This window comes from Oncorhynchus gorbuscha, linkage group LG05, assembly GCF_021184085.1.
Source record: "Oncorhynchus gorbuscha isolate QuinsamMale2020 ecotype Even-year linkage group LG05, OgorEven_v1.0, whole genome shotgun sequence".
Taxonomy (NCBI): Eukaryota; Metazoa; Chordata; class Actinopteri; order Salmoniformes; family Salmonidae; genus Oncorhynchus; species Oncorhynchus gorbuscha.
This window is the reverse complement of record NC_060177.1, coordinates 2,644,583-2,662,105: the sequence shown is the minus strand read 5'-3', so window position 1 is coordinate 2,662,105 and position 17,523 is coordinate 2,644,583. Positions and strand designations below refer to the sequence as shown.

Sequence of the window (17,523 nt, the reverse complement as noted above, 5' to 3'; positions counted from 1 at the left end):
GGGTAACCATGGTGACGCTCTGTTAGGCTTGGCCTGGGTTGTCTGGCTGTGACCAAAACCCAGCAGCTGACGGGACGGACATCGACCCACCAGCTGCACCTGGCACACTCACAAAGAAACCCGTCGTGAAACACACACACACACACACACACACACACACACACACACACACACACACACACACACGGTAGTCCCGTCAAACCACAGCTCTGGCCCTGGTCCAGTCCACATGGGCTCTGGTTGAAAGTAGTGCACTATATAGGGAATAAGGCTCTGGTTGAAAGTAGTGCACTATATAGGGAATAGGGCTCTGGTCTATAGTAGTACCACTATATAGGGAATAGGGCTCTGGTCTATAGTAGTACCACTATATAGGGAATAGGGCTCTGGTCTATAGTAGTACCACTATATAGGGCTCTGGTCTATAGTAGTACCACTATATAGGGAATAGGGCTCTGGTCTATAGTAGTACCACTATATAGGGAATAGGGCTCTGGTCTATAGTAGTACCACTATATAGGGAATAGGGCTCTGGTCTATAGTAGTACCACTATATAGGGAATAGGGCTCTGGTCTATAGTAGTACCACTATATAGGGAATAGGGCTCTGGTCTATAGTAGTACCACTATATAGGGAATAGGGCTCTGGTCTATAGTAGTACCACTATATAGGGAATAGGGCTCTGGTCTATAGTAGTACCACTATATAGGGAATAGGGCTCTGGTCTATAGTAGTACCACTATATAGGGAATAGGGCTCTGGTCTATAGTAGTACCACTATATAGGGAATAGGGCTCTGGTCTATAGTAGTACCACTATATAGGGCTCTGGTCTATAGTAGTACCACTATATAGGGAATAGGGATCTGGTCTATAGTAGTACCACTATATAGGGAATAGGGCTCTGGTCTATAGTAGTACCACTATATAGGGCTCTGGTCTATAGTAGTACCACTATATAGGGAATAGGGCTCTGGTCTATAGTAGTACCACTATATAGGGAATAGGGCTCTGGTCTATAGTAGTACCACTATATAGGGAATAGGGCTCTGGTCTATAGTAGTGTACTATATAGGGAATAGGGCTCTGGTCTATAGTAGTACCACTATATAGGGAATAGGGATCTGGTCTATAGTAGTACCACTATATAGGGAATAGGGCTCTGGTCTATAGTAGTACCACTATAGGGCTCTGGTCTATAGTAGTACCACTATATAGGGAATAGGGCTCTGGTCTATAGTAGTACCACTATATAGGGAATAGGGCTCTGGTCTATAGTAGTACCACTATATAGGGAATAGGGCTCTGGTCTATAGTAGTACCACTATATAGGGAATAGGGCTCTGGTCTATAGCAGTACCACTATATAGGGAATAGGGCTCTGGTCTATAGTAGTACCACTATATAGGGAATAGGGCTCTGGTCTATAGTAGTACCACTATATAGGGAATAGGGATCTGGTCTATAGTAGTACCACTATATAGGGAATAGGGCTCTGGTCTATAGTAGTACCACTATAGGGCTCTGGTCTATAGTAGTACCACTATATAGGGAATAGGGCTCTGGTCTATAGTAGTACCACTATATAGGGAATAGGGCTCTGGTCTATAGTAGTACCACTATATAGGGAATAGGGCTCTGGTCTATAGTAGTACCACTATATAGGGAATAGGGCTCCATTTGGGACACAGGTTCTCTGTCTAACCAAACTATAACCCACCTTATAAAACACAGTGCTCTCCTATAACTCACAGCCGGCTGACAAAACCACAAGGATTCCTCATAACCAATCCCAAGCTGAGCCCTGAGGCTCAGTGAAACTTCACCCAGACTCTAACTATCTTACTGAAACCTCACACAGACTCTAACCACTTCACTGAAACCTCACCCAGACTCTAACCATCTCACTGAAACCTCACCCAGACTCTAACCCTCTCACTGAAACCTCACCTCACCCAGACTCTAACCACCTCACTGAAACCTCACCCAGACTCTAACTATCTCACTGAAACCTCACCTCACCCAGACTCTAACCACCTCACTGAAACCTCACCCAGACTCTAACCACCTCACTGAAACCTCACCTAGACTCTAACTACCTTACTGAAACCTCACCCAGACTCTAACCACCTCACTGAAACCTCACCCAGACTCTAACCACCTCACTGAAACCTCACCCAGACTCTAACCACCTCACTGAAACCTCACCTAGACTCTAACTACCTTACTGAAACCTCACCCAGACTCTAACCACCTCACTGAAACCTCACCCAGACTCTCACCCAGACTCTAACCACCTCACTGAAACCTCACCCAGACTCTAACAACCTCACTGAAATCTCACCTCACCCAGACTCTAACCACCTCACTGAAACCTCACCCAGACTCTAACCACCTCACTGAAACCTCACCCAGACTCTAACCACCTCACTGAAACCTCACCCAGACTCTAACCACCTCACTGAAACCTCACCTAGACTCTAACTACCTCACTGAAACCTCATCCAGACTCTAACCATCTCACTGAAACCTCACCCAGACTCTAACCACCTCACTGAAACCTCACCCGGACTCCAACCACCTCACCCAGACTCTAACTATCTCACTGAAACCTCACCCAGACTCTAACCACCTCACTGAAACCTCACCCAGACTCCAACCACCTCACCCAGACTCTAACCACCTCACTGAAACCTCACCCAGACTCTAACAACCTCACTGAAATCTCACCTCACCCAGACTATAACCACCTCACTGAAACCTCACCCAGACTCTAACTACCTCACTGAAACCTCACCCAGACTCTAACCACCTCACTGAAACCTCACCCAGACTCTAACCATCTCACTGAAACCTCACCCAGACTCTAACCACCTCACTGAAACCTCACCCGGACTCCAACCACCTCACCCAGACTCTAACTATCTCACTGAAACCTCACCCAGACTCCAACCACCTCACCCAGACTCTAACCACCTCACTGAAACCTCACCCAGACTCCAACCACCTCACTGAAACCTCACCCAGACTCTAACCACCTCACTGAAACCTCACCCAGACTCCAACCACCTCACTGAAACCTCACCCAGACTCCAACCACCTCACCCAGACTCTAACCACCTCACTGAAACCTCACCCAGACTCCAACCACCTCACCCAGACTCTAACCACCTCACTGAAACCTCACCCAGACTCTAACTACCTCACTGAAACTCTCACCCAGACTCTAGACCACCTCACTGAAACCTCACCCTGCCAGACAGACCCTGTTCCTGACACAAGCTGAACACAAGCTGATACCAACTCCCTTCTAGTAGCACTTACTAATACTAATCCTGACCAGACTCTGGTTCTACACTGGTAGTTACCAGAACAAGTTAGTACCCTGACCAGACTCTGGTTCTACACTGGTAGTTACCAGAACAAGTTAGTACCCTGACCAGACTCTGGTTCTACACTGGTAGTTACCAGAACAAGTTAGTACCCAGACCAGACTCTGGTTCTACACTGGTAGTTACCAGAACAAGTTAGTACCCTGACCAGACTCTGGTTCTACACTGGTAGTTACCAGAACAAGTTAGTACCCTGGCCAGACTCTGGTTCTACACTGGTAGTTACCAGAACAAGTTAGTACCCTGACCAGACTCTGGTTCTACACTGGTAGTTACCAGAACAAGTTAGTACCCAGACCAGACTCTGGTTCTACACTGGTAGTTACCAGAACAAGTCTGTCTGTCTGTCTGTCTGTCTGTTCCATCACTACATCTGTCTGTGCTGTCTGTCTGTCTGTTCCATCACTACAGGGTGCTGTCTGTCTGTTCCATCACTACAGGGTGCTGTCTGTCTGTCCCATCACTACAGGGTGCTGTCTGTCTGTTCCATCACTGTCTGGGTGCTGTCTGTCTGTCTGTCTGTCTGTCTGTCTGTCTGTCTGTCTGCTGTATGTCTGCTCCATCACTACAGGGTGCTGTCTGTCTGTTCCATCTGGACTGGCTCAGGTCTCTTCAGTTCCTCCTGTACTCTGTCCAGTCAGTGATGCCCTCATTTAGCCATTTCACTCCATAATCCCTCTCTCTCTCTCCCTCTCTCTCTCTCTCTCTCTCCCTCCTTCTCCCTACCTCTCTCTCTCTCCCTCCTTCTCCCTACCTCTCTCTCTCTCTACCTCTTTCTCTCTCTCTTTCTCCCTACTCTCTCTCTCTACCTCTTTCTCTCTCTCTTTCTCCCTACCCCTCTCTCTCTCCTTCTCCCTACTCTCTCTCTCTCTCTCTCCTTCTATCTCTCTCTCTCTCTCCTTCTATCTCTCTTCTCCCTACCTCTCTACCTCTTTCTCTCTTTCTCCCTACCCTCTCTCTCTCTACCTCTCTCCCTCTCTCCTTCTCTTTAACTCTCCCTACCTCTCCCTACCTCTTTCTCTCTCTCCTTCTCCCTACTTCTCTTTCTTTCTCTCTCTCCTTCTCTTTAACTCTCCCTACCTCTCTCTCTCTCTCTCTCCTTCTCTGTAACTCTCCCTACCTCTCTCTCCTTCTCTGTAACTCTCCCTACCTCTCTCTCTCTCTCTCTCTCTCTCTCTCTCTCTCTCTCTCTCTCTCTCTCTCTCTCTCTCTCCTTCTCTGTAACTCTCCCTACTCTCTCTTCTCTCTCTCTCTCTCTCTCTCTCTCTCTCTCTCTCTCTCTCTCTCTCTCTCTCTCTCTCTCTCTCTCTCTCTCTCTCTCTCTCTCTCTAATTCTCCCTACCTCTCTCTCTCTTTCTCTCTCTCAGGATGTAAGCTACTCGGGGACTCTGGGCTATACCAACCCTGAGATGGAGGTGGAGGATCCTACCACCATGGCTGCAGCACGGGGGGGGCTAGAGTGAGTTGTTATTCTGTTCTCTTGTGGTTAAAGTTGCAAAATTCCACTAACTTTCCCATAATTCCCCTGCTGGTTTTCCTGCGTGGAGGACTCCTGACAGAGATTTTCTAGAAAACCTGAGAATTTGGGGAAAGTTAGCAGAATGTGGTAACCCTAGTGGCGGTGCTGAATGGTACTGTCCTCATTTAACTGGCCGCTGGGGGTTTCATCCACACGCCTCAGTCCCTCCGGTGCCTTGGACAGCCTTTAGTTTGTTTAGTAGTAGGAGTATCTGTAAATCTACCTGTTAACCTCGTTAAAGAATAAACACTTTAATGGCTATTTAGTGGGATGTTCCCCTTTTAACTGGCTTGTGAAAACTGTTGTGTTGTTGTTTTAGTCGGTTCCTACCGCTGCTACGCTAACAGAATGTGTTCCTACCGCTGCTACTCTAACAGAATGTGTTCCTACCGCTGCTACGCTAACAGAATGTGTTCCTACCGCTGCTATGCTAACAGAATGTGTTCCTACCGCTGCTACTCTAACAGAATGTGTTCCTACCGCTGCTACTCTAACAGAATGTGTTCCTACCGCTGCTATGCTAACAGAATGTGTTCCTACCGCTGCTACGCTAACAGAATGTGTTCCTACCGCTGCTATGCTAACAGAATGTGTTCCTACCGCTGCTACTCTAACAGAATGTGTTCCTACCGCTGCTATGCTAACAGAATGTGTTCCTACCGCTGCTATGCTAACAGAATGTGTTCCTACCGCTGCTATGCTAACAGAATGTGTTCCTACCGCTGCTACTCTAACAGAATGTGTTCCTACCGCTGCTATGCTAACAGAATGTGTTCCTACCACTGCTATGCTAACAGAATGTGTTCCTACCGCTGCTATGCTAACAGAATGTGTTCCTACCGCTGCTACTCTAACAGAATGTGTTCCTACCGCTGCTATGCTAACAGAATGTGTTCCTACCACTGCTATGCTAACAGAATGTGTTCCTACCGCTGCTACGCTAACAGAATGTGTTCCTACCGCTGCTATGCTAACAGAATGTGTTCCTACCGCTGCTATGCTAACAGAATGTGTTCCTACCGCTGCTATGCTAACAGAATGTGTTCCTACCGCTGCTACGCTAACAGAATGTGTTCCTACCGCTGCTACGCTAACAGAATGTGTTCCTACCGCTGCTACGCTAACAGAATGTGTTCCTACCGCTGCTATGCTAACAGAATGTGTTCCTACCGCTGCTATGCTAACAGAATGTGTTCCTACCGCTGCTATGCTAACAGAATGTGTTCCTACCGCTGCTACGCTAACAGAATGTGTTCCTACCGCTGCTACGCTAACAGAATGTGTTCCTACCGCTGCTATGCTAACAGAATGTGTTCCTACCGCTGCTATGCTAACAGAATGTGTTCCTACCGCTGCTATGCTAACAGAATGTGTTCCTACCGCTGCTATGCTAACAGAATGTGTTCCTACCGCTGCTATGCTAACAGAATGTGTTCCTTCCACTGCTACGCTAACAGAATGTCTTGTGTTCCTACCGCTGCTACGCTAACAGAATGTCTTGTGTTCCTACCGCTGCTATGCTAACAGAATGTGTTCCTACCGCTGCTATGCTAACAGAATGTGTTCCTACCGCTGCTACGCTAACAGAATGTATTGTGTTCCTACCGCTGCTATGCTAACAGAATGTGTTCCTACCGCTGCTATGCTAACAGAATGTATTGTGTTCCTACCGCTGCTATGCTAACAGAATGTGTTCCTACCGCTGCTATGCTAACAGAATGTGTTGTGTTCCTACCGCTGTTATGCTAACAGAATGTATTGTGTTCCTACCGCTGCTACGCTAACAGAATGTGTTCCTACCGCTGCTATGCTAACAGAATGTGTTCCTACCGCTGCTACGCTAACAGAATGTGTTCCTACCGCTGCTATGCTAACAGAATGTGTTCCTACCGCTGCTATGCTAACAGAATGTGTTGAGTGAGCTGTTGTAGTGGGTGTTGTAACTAAGGCACAGTGAGAGGTGACTGTTGTAGTGGGTGTTGTAACTAAGGCACAGTGAGAGGTGACTGTTGTAGTGGGTGTTGTAACTAAGGCACAGTGAGAGGTGACTGTTGTAGTGGGTGTTGTAACTAAGGCACAGTGAGAGGTGACTGTTGTAGTGGGTGTTGTAACTAAGGCACAGTGAGAGGTGACTGTTGTAGTGGGTGCTGTAACTTCCTGTCTGTGTTGTGTGTTGCGGGTCAGGTACTATGGCAACGGCAGAGTTCATAGTTCATCCAGCAGGATGGTTGAAGAGGAGCAGTTACCCACCGTCTCTACTGAGCACAGAGCTGCACCACGGAAACACATCCAGGTACACACACACACACACACACACACACACACACACACACACACACACACACACACACACACACACACACACACACACCGTCTCTACTGAGCACAGAGCTGCACCACGAAAACACATCCAGGTACACACACACACACACACACACACACACACACACACACACACACACACACACACACACACACACACACACACACACACACACACACACACACACACACACACACACAATGTGTGAGAGAACACATAAACATAAACATCCTTCATTCATGTGTGTTGAATGATGCTTCCTGGTCTCTGACCTTCATGTGAACCATGTGGGTTGAATGATGCTTCCTGGTCTCTGACCTTCATGTGTGTTGAATGATGCTTCCTGGTCTCTGACCTTCATGTGAACCATGTGGGTTGAATGATGCTTCCTGGTCTCTGACCTCTGACCTGTCTCCTGTGTGTTTGCAGAAGAGAAAGAAGAAAGTCCACAAAGTGCCAGCGGAGGTGATCAACGACCGTTCCACTGAGACCAGCAGCAACAGAGACCCGGCCTTCAACACAACAGAACCTGGTGAGACCACACACACACAAAGCCCTGGCCTTCAACACTACAGAACCACACACACACAAAGCCCTGGCCTTCAACACTACAGAACCACACACACACAAAGCCCTGGCCTTCAACACTACAGAACCTGGTGAGACCACACACAGCCCTGGCCTTCACAAAGCCCCGGCCTTCAACACTACAGAACCACACACACACAAAGCCCTGGCCTTCAACACTACAGAACCACACACACACAAAGCCCCGGCCTTCAACACTACAGAACCTGGTGAGACCACACACACACAAAGACCCGGCCTTCAACACTACAGAACCTGGTGAGACCACACACACACAAAGCCCTGGCCTTCAACACTACAGAACCTGGTGAGACCACACACACAAAGCCCCGGCCTTCAACACTACAGAACCTGGTGAGACCACACACACAAAGCCCTGGCCTTCAACACTACAGAACCACACACACACAAAGCCCTGGCCTTCAACACTACAGAACCACACACACACAAAGCCCGGCCTTCAACACTACAGAACCACACACACACACAAAGCCCCAGCTTTCAACACTACAGAACCTGGTGAGACCACACACACAAAGCCCCGGCCTTCAACACTACAGAACCTGGTGAGACCACACACACAAAGCCCCGGCCTTCAACACTACAGAACCTGGTGAGACCACACACACAAAGCCCTGGCCTTCAACACTACAGAACCACACACACACAAAGCCCTGGCCTTCAACACTACAGAACCACACACACACAAAGCCCGGCCTTCAACACTACAGAACCACACACACACACAAAGCCCCAGCTTTCAACACTACAGAACCTGGTGAGACCACACACACAAAGCCCCGGCCTTCAACACTACAGAACCTGGTGAGACCACACACACAAAGCCCCGGCCTTCAACACTACAGAACCTGGTGAGAACACACACACAAAGCCCTGGCCTTCAACACTACAGAACCTGGTGAGACCACACACACAAAGCCCTGGCCTTCAACACTACAGAACCACACACTCTTTCGGTTTTACTATCCTTGTGGGGACCTAAAATAGATTTCCATTCAAAATCCTATTTTCCCTAACCTCTAACCGTAAACCTAACCATAACCCATAAGCCTAATCTCTAACCGTAAACCTAACCATAACCCATAACCCATACCTCTAACCGTAAACCATAAGCCTAACCTCTAACCGTAACCCATAAGCCTAACCCATAACCCTAACCATAACCCATACCTCTAACCATAACCCATAACCCATACCTCTAACCATAACCCATAACCCATACCTCTAACCGTAACCCATAACCCTAACTCTAACCTTACCCCCCCTAACCTCTAACCCTAACCTTACCCCCCCCCCCTAACCTTACCCCCCTAACCTCTAACCCTAACCTTACCCCCCTAACCTCTAACCCTAACCTTACCCCCCCCCTAACCTTATGCCCCCCTAAGGTCGATGTCCGTGCCCCCGCAGAAATCTAGTTAGAATAATAAAAAATAATCAAACATTAGTCAGTCCTCTGCTACTTGACATGCTGATATAACATTAGTCCTCTGCTACTTGACATGCTGCTATAGCATTAGTCCTCTGCTACTTGACATGCTGCTATAGCATTAGTCAGTCCTCTGCTACTTGACATGCTGATATAGCATTAGTCAGTCCTCTGATACTTGACATGCTGATATAACATTAGTCCTCTGCTACTTGACATGCTGCTATAGCATTAGTCCTCTGCTACTTGACATGCTGCTATAGCATTAGTCAGTCCTCTGCTACTTGACATGCTGATATAGCATTAGTCCTCTGCTACTTGACATGCTGCTATAGCATTAGTCAGTCCTCTGCTACTTGACATGCTGATATAGCATTAGTCAGTCCTCTGCTACTTGACATGCTGATATAGCATTAGTCCTCTGCTACTTGACATGCTGATATAACATTAGTCCTCTGCTACTTGACATGCTGATACAGCATTAGTCAGTCCTCTGCTACTTGACATGCTGCTATAGCATTAGTCAGTCCTCTGCTACTTGACATGCTGCTATAGCATTAGTCCTCTGCTACTTGACATGCTGATATAGCATTAGTCCTCTGCTACTTGACATGCTGATATAACATTAGTCCTCTGCTACTTGACATGCTGCTATAGCATTAGTCAGTCCTCTGCTACTTGACATGCTGCTATAGCATTAGTCAGTCCTCTGCTACTTGACATGCTGATATAGCATTAGTCAGTCCTCTGCTACTTGACATGCTGATAGAGCATTAGTCCTCTGCTACTTGACATTGACATGCTGCTATAGCATTAGTCCTCTGCTACTTGACATGCTGCTATAGCATTAGTCCTCTGCTACTTGACATGCTGATATAGCACTAGTCCTCTTCTACTTGACATGCTGATATAGCATTAGTCCTCTGCTACTTGACATGCTGCTATAGCATTAGTCCTCTGCTACTTGACATGCTGCTATAGCATTAGTCCTCTGCTACTTGACATGCTGCTATAGCATTAGTCCTCTGCTACTTGACATGCTGATATAACATTAGTCCTCTGCTACTTGACATGCTGCTATAGCATTAGTCCTCTGCTACTTGACATGCTGATATAACATTAGTCAGTCCTCTGCTACTTGACATACTGCTATAGCATTAGTCCTCTGCTACTTGACATGCTGATATAACATTAGTCCTCTGCTACTTGACATGCTGATATAACATTAGTCCTCTGCTACTTGACATGCTGCTATAGCATTAGTCCTCTGCTACTTGACATGCTGATATAACATTAGTCAGTCCTCTGCTACTTGACATACTGCTATAGCATTAGTCCTCTGCTACTTGACATGCTGCTATAGCATTAGTCCTCTGCTACTTGACATGCTGCTATAGCATTAGTCCTCTGCTACTTGACATGCTGCTATAGCATTAGTCCTCTGCTACTTGACATGCTGCTATAGCATTAGTCAGTCCTCTGCTACTTGACATGCTGCTATAGCATTAGTCAGTCCTCTGATACTTGACATGCTGCTATAGCATTAGTCCTCTGCTACTTGACATGCTGATATAACATTAGTCCTCTGCTACTTGACATGCTGCTATAGCATTAGTCCTCTGCTACTTGACATGCTGCTATAGCATTAGTCAGTCCTCTGATACTTGACATGCTGATATAGCATTAGTCAGTCCTCTGATACTTGACATGCTGATATAGCATTAGTCAGTCTCTGATACTTGACATGCTGCTACAACATTAGTCCTCTGCTACTTGACATGCTGCTATAGCATTAGTCCTCTGCTACTTGACATGCTGATACAACATTAGTCAGTCCTCTGCTACTTGACATGCTGATATAACATTAGTCAGTCCTCTGCTACTTGACATGCTGATATAGCATTAGTCAGTCCTCTGCTACTTGACATGCTGATATAACATTAGTCAGTCCTCTGCTACTTGACATGCTGATACAACATTAGTCCTCTGCTACTTGACATGCTGATATAGCATTAGTCAGTCCTCTGCTACTTGACATGCTGATATAACATTAGTCAGTCCTCTGCTACTTGACATGCTGTTATAGCATTAGTCAGTCCTCTGCTACTTGACATGCTGCTATAGCATTAGTCAGTCCTCTGCTACTTGACATGCTGATATAACATTAGTCAGTCCTCTGCTACTTGACATGCTGATATAACATTAGTCAGTCCTCTGCTACTTGACATGCTGATATAACATTAGTCAGTCCTCTGCTACTTGACATGCTGATATAACATTAGTCAGTCCTCTGCTACTTGACATGCTGATATAACATTAGTCAGTCCTCTGCTACTTGACATGCTGCTATAGCATTAGTCAGTCCTCTGCTACATTGACATGCTGCTATAGCATTAGTCAGTCCTCTTCTACTTGACATGCTGTTATAGCATTAGTCAGTCCTCTGCTACTTGACATGCTGATATAACATTAGTCAGTCCTCTGCTACTTGACATGCTGCTATAGCATTAGTCAGTCCTCTGCTACTTGACATGCTGATATAGCATTAGTCAGTCCTCTGCTACTTGACATGCTGATATAGCATTAGTCCTCTGCTACTTGACATGCTGATATAACATTAGTCCTCTGCTACTTGACATGCTGATACAGCATTAGTCAGTCCTCTGCTACTTGACATGCTGCTATAGCATTAGTCAGTCCTCTGCTACTTGACATGCTGCTATAGCATTAGTCCTCTGCTACTTGACATGCTGATATAGCATTAGTCCTCTGCTACTTGACATGCTGATATAACATTAGTCCTCTGCTACTTGACATGCTGCTATAGCATTAGTCAGTCCTCTGCTACTTGACATGCTGCTATAGCATTAGTCAGTCCTCTGCTACTTGACATGCTGATATAGCATTAGTCAGTCCTCTGCTACTTGACATGCTGATAGAGCATTAGTCCTCTGCTACTTGACATGCTGCTATAGCATTAGTCCTCTGCTACTTGACATGCTGCTATAGCATTAGTCCTCTGCTACTTGACATGCTGATATAGCATTAGTCCTCTGCTACTTGACATGCTGCTATAGCATTAGTCCTCTGCTACTTGACATGCTGCTATAGCATTAGTCCTCTGCTACTTGACATGCTGCTATAGCATTAGTCCTCTGCTACTTGACATGCTGCTATAGCATTAGTCCTCTGCTACTTGACATGCTGATATAACATTAGTCCTCTGCTACTTGACATGCTGCTATAGCATTAGTCCTCTGCTACTTGACATGCTGATATAACATTAGTCAGTCCTCTGCTACTTGACATACTGCTATAGCATTAGTCCTCTGCTACTTGACATGCTGATATAACATTAGTCCTCTGCTACTTGACATGCTGATATAACATTAGTCCTCTGCTACTTGACATGCTGCTATAGCATTAGTCCTCTGCTACTTGACATGCTGATATAACATTAGTCAGTCCTCTGCTACTTGACATACTGCTATAGCATTAGTCCTCTGCTACTTGACATGCTGCTATAGCATTAGTCCTCTGCTACTTGACATGCTGCTATAGCATTAGTCCTCTGCTACTTGACATGCTGCTATAGCATTAGTCCTCTGCTACTTGACATGCTGCTATAGCATTAGTCAGTCCTCTGCTACTTGACATGCTGCTATAGCATTAGTCAGTCCTCTGATACTTGACCATGCTGCTATAGCATTAGTCCTCTGCTACTTGACATGCTGATATAACATTAGTCCTCTGCTACTTGACATGCTGCTATAGCATTAGTCCTCTGCTACTTGACATGCTGCTATAGCATTAGTCAGTCCTCTGATACTTGACATGCTGATATAGCATTAGTCAGTCCTCTGATACTTGACATGCTGATATAGCATTAGTCAGTCTCTGATACTTGACATGCTGCTACAACATTAGTCCTCTGCTACTTGACATGCTGCTATAGCATTAGTCCTCTGCTACTTGACATGCTGATACAACATTAGTCAGTCCTCTGCTACTTGACATGCTGATATAACATTAGTCAGTCCTCTGCTACTTGACATGCTGATATAGCATTAGTCAGTCCTCTGCTACTTGACATGCTGATATAACATTAGTCAGTCCTCTGCTACTTGACATGCTGATACAACATTAGTCAGTCCTCTGCTACTTGACATGCTGATATAACATTAGTCAGTCCTCTGCTACTTGACATGCTGATATAGCATTAGTCAGTCCTCTGCTACTTGACATGCTGATATAACATTAGTCAGTCCTCTGCTACTTGACATGCTGATACAACATTAGTCCTCTGCTACTTGACATGCTGATATAGCATTAGTCAGTCCTCTGCTACTTGACATGCTGATATAACATTAGTCAGTCCTCTGCTACTTGACATGCTGTTATAGCATTAGTCAGTCCTCTGCTACTTGACATGCTGCTATAGCATTAGTCAGTCCTCTGCTACTTGACATGCTGATATAACATTAGTCAGTCCTCTGCTACTTGACATGCTGATATAACATTAGTCAGTCCTCTGCTACTTGACATGCTGATATAACATTAGTCAGTCCTCTGCTACTTGACATGCTGATATAACATTAGTCAGTCCTCTGCTACTTGACATGCTGATATAACATTAGTCAGTCCTCTGCTACTTGACATGCTGCTATAGCATTAGTCAGTCCTCTGCTACTTGACATGCTGCTATAGCATTAGTCAGTCCTCTGCTACTTGACATGCTGTTATAGCATTAGTCAGTCCTCTGCTACTTGACATGCTGATATAACATTAGTCAGTCCTCTGCTACTTGACATGCTGCTATAGCATTAGTCAGTCCTCTGCTACTTGACATGCTGATATAGCATTAGTCCTCTTCTACTTGACATGCTGATATAACATTAGTCAGTCCTCTGCTACTTGACATGCTGATACAGCATTAGTCCTCTGCTACTTGACATGCTGATATAACATTAGTCAGTCCTCTGCTACTTGACATGCTGCTATAGCATTAGTCAGTCCTCTGCTACTTGACATGCTGCTATAGCATTAGTCAGTCCTCTTCTACTTGACATGCTGCTATAGCATTAGTCAGTCCTCTGCTACTTGACATGCTGATATAGCATTAGTCAGTCCTCTGATACTTGACATGCTGATATAGCATTAGTCCTCTGCTACTTGACATGCTGATATAGCACTAGTCAGTCCTCTGCTACTTGACATGCTGATATAGCATTAGTCCTCTGCTACTTGACATGCTGATATAGCATTAGTCCTCTGCTACTTGAAGTGACATGAGTGTATCTGTTGATAAACACAAAGCCTGTGTTAAAAGAATGCGTTAGAACGTGTTATAAGCATGTATGAGCCTTTATAATGTCTTATAACACTGGCTTAATATGTCGTCTCTCTCTCTCTCAATGCATAGAATTGTCAACAGTCTGAAGTGGTCTGTTATTTAGTCATTCTAAGACATTATAACGAGGTCATACTACAGAACTAGAAGGAATAGAACAGGCTTCCTCTTTCAAGTCAATGATGTCATAATGGACAGCCATTTTTAGTGTGCCCACAAATCATCATGGTGAGAGGTTGGAGACCTGTTCTATTGATTCTATTTCTATGCTCATGTATATTGAGTAGCAGCTCTGTGATGTGAATGTCTGTCCCTTTCCTGTCCTCCTCTGCTGTCCTCTCTTCTCCTCTCTGTCCTCGTCTCTCTTCTCCTCTGCTGTCCTCCTCCTCTCTTCTCCTCTCTGTCCTCTTCTCTCTTCTCCTCTGCTGTCCTCCTCCTCTCTTCTCCTCTCTGTCCTCCTCCTCTCCTCTGTCCTCCTCCTCTCTTCTCCTCTCTGTCCTCCTCCTCTCTTCTCCTTGCTGTCCTCCTCTCTTCTCCTCTCTGTCCTCCTCCTCTCCTCTCTGTCCTCCTCCTCTCCTCTGTCCTCCTCCTCTCCTCTCTGTCATCCTCCTGTCCTGTTCTCCAGTAGACTCCTGCCGTGTAACTCCAGTCCCCACGTCCGTGTCCCACCTGTCCAGCTCCCTGAGCCAGCACTTCTCCTTCCCCCTGCGGGCCTCCCAGCCCCCCACTATCTCCCTACATCCTGGTCTCCAACCTGACCCCGTGCTGCCCGCCGGGCCCCCTGCTGAGTATCACTCTGACTCTGCAGAGTCCCTGGAGGAGATCCCCGTGGCGTTGGCACGACTGGGCACCTCCGCCGCGGCAGAAACGTCTACGGGTAGGACTGCAGCATCTGGGTCGTCTTCTCAACGCTCTCTACTGCTGCCTGCAGCCCGACCCCATCCCTCGCCCCAGCCCCGGACCAAGAGGAAGTCCTCTGCACACAGCAGCAGGACAGGGGGAGGGGGGGAGCAGAGGTTTGAGATGGCCGCCCAGCCTCCTACGGTCTACGTCAGTAGGAGTAGTGGACAGCCGGGGGGAGGAGCCCAGCACCGGGACAACAAACACAGCAGCAGACAGGCCAGTAGGAGAGGCCTGGAGCAGCCTGGTCCTGGGTCCAGCTCCAACCATAGCTCCAGGGCAGGCACCCCAATGGCGTAGACGAGCTCCCCCAGGATGGACCACTGCACACTGGGCCCCAGGATGGACCACTGTACCCTGGGCCCCAGGATGGACCACTGCACACTGGGCCCCAGGATGGACCACTGCACCCTGGGCTGGAGGGCTGGCTGGCTGTCTGACTGACTAGCTCCCCCAGGATGGACCACTGCACCCTGGGCTGGAGGGCTGGCTGGCTGTCTGACTGGTTGGCTACCTGACTGGCTGACTAGCTGGCTGTATAACTGGCTGGCTGGCTGACTGACTAGCTGGCTGTGTAACTGGCTGGCTGACTAGCTGGCTAGCTGGCTGGCTGGCTGATTGTCTCTCTGACTGTTACATTGTTACCTTGATGACTAGGATACACTGCTTTTGATAGAGAGAAACCATCCCTGATGTAGCGTTGTGTCGATACAACCTATGAAACTAAATAACTCAGCAGAACAGAATGGACTGACTGTCTGACTGACTGACTGTCTGACTGACTGTCTGTCTGACTGACTAACTGACTGACTGACTGTCTGATTGTCTGACTGACTGACTGACTGACTGACTGACTGACTGACTGACTGACTGTCTGACTGTCTGACTATCTGACTGACTATCTGACTGACTAACTGACTGACTCTCTGACTGACTAACTGACTGACTGACTGACTGACTGACTCTCTGACTGACTGACTGACTGACTCTCTGACTGTCTGTCTGACTATCTGACTGTCTGACTGACTCTCTGACTGTCTGACTGACTAACTGACTCACTGTCTGACTGTCTGACTGACTGTCTGACTGACTCACTGTCTGACTGACTCACTGTCTGACTGTCTGACTGACTGACTCACTGTCTGACTGACTAACTGTCTGACTGTCTGACTGACTCACTGTCTGACTGACTGACTCACTGTCTGACTGTCTGACTGTCTGACTGACTCACTGTCTGACTGTCTGACTGACTCACTGTCTGACTGACTGTCTGTTCTGCCTGGAAGAGCCTTGATACCACAGTCTCCACTATTCAACTATGACTACATCCCCAATGGCACCCTGTTCCCTATATAGTGCACTACTTTAGACCAGGACCCAATGGCACCCTGTTCCCTATATAGTACACTACTTTAGGCCAGGACCCAATGGCACCCTGTTCCCTATATAGTGCACTACTTTAGACCAGAGCCCTATGGCACCCTGTTCCCTATATAGTGCACTACTTTAGACCAGAGCCCTATGGCACCCTGTTCCCTATGTAGTGCACTACTTTAGACCAGAGCCCTATGCCACCCTGTTCCCTATATAGTGCACTACTTTAGACCAGAGCCCTATGGCACCCTGTTCCCTATATAGTGCACTACTTTAGACCAGAGCCCTATGGCACCCTGTTCCCTATGTAGTGCACTACTTTAGACCAGAGCCCTATGGCACCCTGTTCCATATATAGTGCACTACTTTAGACCAGAGCCCTATATAGTGCACTACTTTAGACCAGAGCCCTATGGCACCCTGCTCCCTATGTAGTGCACTACTTTAGACCAGAGCCCTATGGCACCCTGTTCCCTATGTAGTGCACTACTTTAGACCAGGGCCCTATGGCACCCTGTTCCCTATATAGTGCACTACTTTAGACCAGAGCCCTATGGCACCCTGTTCCCTATATAGTGCACTACTTTAGACCAGAGCCCTATGGCACCCTGTTCCCTATGTAGTGCA

The 17,523-nt window shown here is 47.0% G+C and overlaps 1 pseudogene; it reads left to right on the top strand.

Annotated features, from left to right (window-relative positions):
- LOC124034989 overlaps positions 1-16,380 on the top strand; it is a 63,400-nt pseudogene extending 47,020 nt beyond the window's left edge.
- The last annotated feature ends 1,143 nt before the right edge of the window (positions 16,381-17,523 follow it).